Genomic DNA, 6,071 nt, shown 5'->3' with positions numbered 1-6,071 from the left:
GAGTAAAATCATAAAACAGAAAATTAAAAACATTGACAGGTCAGGGAATCAGTCTCAAAATCCTTCATCGGTGATTTAAAAACACCAATCGTGACAAGTTCTTACAGTTTAAAAGTATTTTGTAAGGCGTTCCAAGCAGATGGCGCAGAGTACATAAAAGCCCTTTTACCAAATTCAGTTCGGAAATTTCTAACAGTTAGCAGGATAAAGTCCTGCGAACGAAGAGAGTACCCACCACATTTCTGAACAATAAAAATGCCCAAATAAAATGGTAGTAAACCCAAAATGGCTTTGTAAATAAAAGTTTACCAGTGACTGAGCCTACGAGTGACTAGAGAAGGCCAGCCAACCTTGGTATACAAAGTGCAGTGGTGCGTAAGGGTTTTGGAGTTGAAAATAAATCTCAATGCGCCATGGTAAAGGGTGTCAATTGATCTCAAACACTGAGTGGAAGCATTCGTATATAAAATATCCCCATAGTCTAGTAAAGGCATAAATGTAGCTGATACTAGCCTCCTGGCTTCAAAACAAAAACAGGCCTTATTCCTAAAATAAAATCCCAACTTCAGCTTCAATTTTTTTGTAAGTTGTTGAATATGCAATTTAAAAGAGAGTCCGTAATCAATTAAAATTCCAAGATATTTATATGAGGTTACACTCTCAATCTCATTGCCCTGACAGGTAGTAATAGGTGAAAGGTTCAGAGATCTATTTCTTGCTTTAGAAAGCACCATTAGTTTAGTTTTGTCAGTATTGAGGATAAGCTTCAATTGACACAAGGTATGTTGAACAGTATAAAAAGCAGTTTGCAAGTTCTGGAAAGCTTTTGTGCGAGACGAGGCACAATAATAAATAACAGTATCATCAACATAAAAGTGAAGTTGCGCATTTTTCAAATTTTTGTCTAAATTATTTATAGAAATAGTGAATAAGAGGGGACCAAGTACAGAGCCCTGGGGCACACCATTACAGACAGACAATTTAATATGACTATGTTATCTGGCTATAGGCTGTAGGCTTGTTAATTTAGTAGACAAGAAATGGTTTTAAGTCCCATTCCATTATTTTATATTATAGGATTTTATAGTAAGAAGAATATAATTGAACTTAGCTGAATAAAACAGAAAGGATATTTTTCCCATTTCGGAGCGAGTGCGCATATGAAGTGGCGATGTTGAGCGTTAAAGTGATCATTTGAACAGGTCCTATACAGTGCACTGGGAAATTATTCAGACCCCATGACTTATTCCACTTTTTGTTACATTATAGCCTTATTCTAAAATGGATGAAATTGTTTTTTTTCTCTCATCAATCTACACACAATACCCCATAATGACAAAGCATTGTTTTCAAATGTATTCAAAATAAACAACTGAATTATCACATTTACATAAGTATTCAGACCCTTTACTCAGTACTTTGTTGAAGCAGCGATTACAGCCTCGAGTCTTCTTGAGTATGATGCTATAAGCTTGGCACACCTGTATTTGGGGAGTTTCTCCCATTCTCTGCAGATTCTCTCAAGATCTGTCAGGTTGAATGGGGAGCGTCGCTGCACAGCTGTTTTCAGGTCTCTCCAGAGATGTTCGATTGGGTTTAAGTCCGGGCTCTGGCTGAGCCACACAAGGACATTCCGAGACTTGTCCCGAAGACTTGCCCACTCCTGTGTTGTCTTGGCTGTGTGCTTAGGATCATTGTCCCTTTGGAAGGTGAACTTTCGCCCCAGTCTGAGTTCCTGAGCGCTCTGGAGCAGGTTTTCATCAGGCGTCTCTCTGTACTTTGCTCCATTCATCTTTCCCTTGATCCTGACTAGTCTCCCAGTCCCTGCCGCTGAAAAACATCATGATGATGCCACCACCATGCTTCACTGTAGGGATGGTGCCAGGTTTCCTCCAGACGTGATACTTGACATGCAGGCCAAAGAGTTCAATCTTGGTTTCATCAGACCAGAGAATATTGTTTCTCACGGTCTGAGAGTTTTTAGGTACTTTTGGGCAAACTCCAAGCTGGCTGTCGGGTGCCTTTTACTGAGGAGTGGCATCTGTCCGGCCACTCTACCATAAAGGCCTGATTGGTGGAGTGCTGCAGAGATGGTTGTCCTTCTGGAAGGATCTCCCATTTCCTTAGAGGAACTCTGGAGCTTTGTCAGAGTGGCCATCGGGTTCTTGGTCGCCTCCCTGACCAAGGCCCTTCTCCCTCGATTGCTCAGTTTGGTCGGGCGGCCAGCTCTAGGAAGAGTCTTGGTGGTTCCAAACTTCTTCCATTTAAGAATGATGGACGCCACTGTGTTCTTGGGGACCTTCAATGCTGCAGACATTTTTTGGTACCTTTCCCCAGATCTGTGCCTTGACACAATCCTGTCTCGGAGCTCTAGTTGTAGAAACATCTCAACGATGATCAATGGAAACAGGATGCACCTGAGCTCAGTTTCGAGTCTCATAGCAAAGGGTCTAAATACTTATGTAAATATGTTGTTTCTGCTTTTTTTTGTAATACATTTGCAAAAATTTCTAAAAACCTGTCTTTGCATTATCATTATGGGGTATTGTGTGTAGATTGTTTAGGAAAAATAGTAATTTAATAAATTTTAGATTTATGTGGAATGTGGTCAAGGGGTCTCAATACTTTCCGAATGCACTGTGTGCTAGATTTAGAGTTATTTGGCAACTTTAGTTGTAAATGATACAAACCTTTGAATGTCTTACAAATCAAAACAAACCATGATGTGACGATGATTTGAAAAAGTCACAAAAAAAACTTGCTCTCTATTCCTTGCCTCTCATCAAGTGATCATATTTTCACAATTCACAATTTAATCCTGTCTTTACTAATATGTAAAATTTGTTTTGATTTAGAATGGCCATTTAACAAATGGGGAGGAACAGGGGCAGGGGAAAAAATACATGTCATCAGTATGCACTCGAATAGCGAATGGAGGCCGCTTTCCCACTAGTTCGTTTTTCAATCATGCTGGTAGGCTACTTCACATCAACCACTGTGAGGATGATGCAGCTTCTTGCTAAATGATAGGTTAATATTTTGCGCCAAACTCTGTATGCCATGGGCTCTCCAACCCTGTTCCTGCAGCTACCCAGTGCTTAATTTGGGAAACCAAGTGAAATCTGTTCGGGGACATTGATAGTAACATGTTTTCACAACAAAACATATTTCATGAAGTTCACCGCCCATCTCTCTGAGTGCTGGCGAAAGGAATGAAGGAGAGAGGAGATGGAAATGCACAGTGGTAAGATATATTCTGTAGCTAAAAGTAATGTCAGCCTATTAATTATGAAAATATAAATAACACCCTAGGCTATTCAAAATCAAATAAAAATGTACTATAATTGCAGGCTTAGCCATCATGCATAATCAATTAACCAACGGCATCACCTAGGCCTAAATGTTTTCCCCCAGACTCATGGATAGAACGTTTGGAGCGTAGCATAAGCAGTCCATCCAGTCCATCCAGTATGCATAATAATACAGTCCACACTCAAAGGTGATTACTTATAATTTATTTAATTTTGTAGTATAGGCTGCTAGACCAATTATGTACCAAATACATCTTAAATGCGTAAAATGCGGTAGGCTATGTATTGTATAACGGCACAATCATTATTTTCATTCCGTTTTTTTTTTCGGGCTTGGGCTCATAGGCCTATGCATAAACTCTAATATGCATATGGGGTTTTGAATGAATGATCAGCTTAGAAAGCGCTGTCCATTTCGGTGTGTTTGAAACAACATCCTCAACGACCATGTTTTCCACTTCAACCTGCTGTTTAACTTCTTTCTTCGAATTGATCATTCACGGTGAGGTGAGTTTTAAAAGCATAATACTGTTTTGATGTGATTTTTGAACACATTTGCATTGATGTCAGAGTGGTTAGAGGGACAATAGAGCCCTGAGTACCAGGCCATTAGTGACCTGATGGTTGTGAGCGAGTTGGGTACTACTAATGCATGTCCAGAGTGCATAAAAGGAGATTACTGTGACTCAACGGTCACATGAAATTCTACTGCGGTCATGACTCATGACTGCCAGTGGCGGTAATATGGTCACCGCAACAGCCCTTGGGAGCTACAAAATTATACCGGAGGTACTGTATGTCTCAAACTGACATTCCAGACATATTTTTGCTGCCTTTTGTGAACTTGATATCAAAATGAAGTATAGCAATCAATTGGCAACAACTATATTTTGGAAAGTTATGTCTCGATGGATGATTGAAATCCTTGCTCAGCAGAAACTGGATGAAATCTTCAGCCTGACAAGTTCACTGTTTTGTAATAGGAAATGGTCACTTGTCAGTGGGACAATGGAAACAAACACATTCCTACTACTTTAAAGGCAGTATCTCCTCAGAGCATATGATGGGAGTATATTTAATATTCAAAATACATATATTTTCTGCTTGTGGTAATGTATTTTTATACCTCCGTTGTATTTTCAGTATGCCGACAATTGAACCACTACATTTTAGATACAGTAGTATGATGACTATTGGATCAGTGTCACCTGGTCTAACATTCATGTTTCAGTCGCTCAGGAATCTGTAACCATGTACTGTAAGTTCATGTCTCACAACTACATCCCTAACTGAAGCAGGGGCTGCTAAACTGGAAAACAAGCGCTAAATGATTTTGGATTCGCACATAGCTTTCATCGTCTGTGTGTAAAATGTAACAACTGGAATAGGGAGGCAGTGTATAATCTCGTCTCAAAAATAGTTGATTAACATTGTTCGTGTTCACTTTAATCAAACATTCACTACATCACTTTCCGTTTAAGCATTATTACAATGAGCTTTCTTATACAAATCTGGATTGTTATTTTAGATACTTCCAGAAAGAGAAGTTAGACACTGAGCAGATCGAAGCTGTTCCCATAGTGGAGCAACTGCTGTAGAGACCATAGTTTCACTCATGCAGACACCGACATAAAAGACAAGATTAGGTTTAGTAGTAGTGTGATCTAGGTTTAGTAGCAGCGTACACAAAACAGCAGTCTACATGCTTATCTTGATATGTAGTTTGCCTTCTGCTTTGGGGTGGGGGTTGGTTTTAACATTATGCTATTATGCTGGACATATAGTCTTGCAAATGCCTTTATTTAGATGTCCCAGAATTCCTTGGCATTTAGGTTGGCGTAAATGTCTGAAATCTTAAAAGTTGCTGTCCTTTTCATGGGTTGGAGACATGGAAACACTGTTTAAACATACACCCATACAAAAAGGTAATATAGTAACAAAATGGCAAATGTCATAAGTTCCATTTTGTGTAGTCAAACATACTCCTGAAGGGACAAACTCATATTTCCTCTGAGCTTCACTCCTGAAGGGACAAACTCATATTTCCGCTGAGCTTCACTCCTGAACAGTCACAATATTGGGTGATACTGGGACACCGCTTATAACACCGCCCGGTTTCTGTCTGCTTGAACGTGAAGTCATTTTCCTACCACAGTAGAAGCTCTGTTAACATGGATGACTTGGCCAGCAGAGGGCTCTGTCAATCGAACCAGCTAATATTTTTCCGTTGGCATTGTGGAATACCTGTTATCGCTAGCATCACACACCAGGTCACATGCAACCCTTTAAACCCATCATGTGACATTGCTGATGGACATTTGGAAAGTTGAGCCCTGTTTGGTTGGACTGACCGGTTTATGGACACAGGCAGAAGAACGACAGACACAAACCAGGAGAAATAGGAACGCTGTGAAGAATCAGTAGAGAAAGGCTCATCGGGCTCCCGTTAGACAAATGGTCAACATCATAGGATACAAAAGAGTAAACTTAAATAGTCATTTCCACTTCCATGCAAGTGAAATGTCTAACCTAGTCCAAGCAATACAGAAAAGAGAGATCATGCATATTGGAGTTGTGTAATGTTGGAGCCATGATGGACACAAGTAAAAAGTTTAATGGAAATAGGTGGTTTAAAAAGCTAAAGACCGAAAGGAGCCAGGATACAGTATATTCCAGTGCTAGTCTCAGGCATGCTATAGCTCCAGTGGTGTTCCATTACGTAAATCAAGTCAAATGACAAACGGTAACAAAAACCACAGC

Source organism: Salvelinus namaycush, chromosome 20, assembly GCF_016432855.1.
Source record: "Salvelinus namaycush isolate Seneca chromosome 20, SaNama_1.0, whole genome shotgun sequence".
NCBI classification, from domain to species: Eukaryota; Metazoa; Chordata; class Actinopteri; order Salmoniformes; family Salmonidae; genus Salvelinus; species Salvelinus namaycush.
This window is presented reverse-complemented; position numbering follows the sequence as displayed.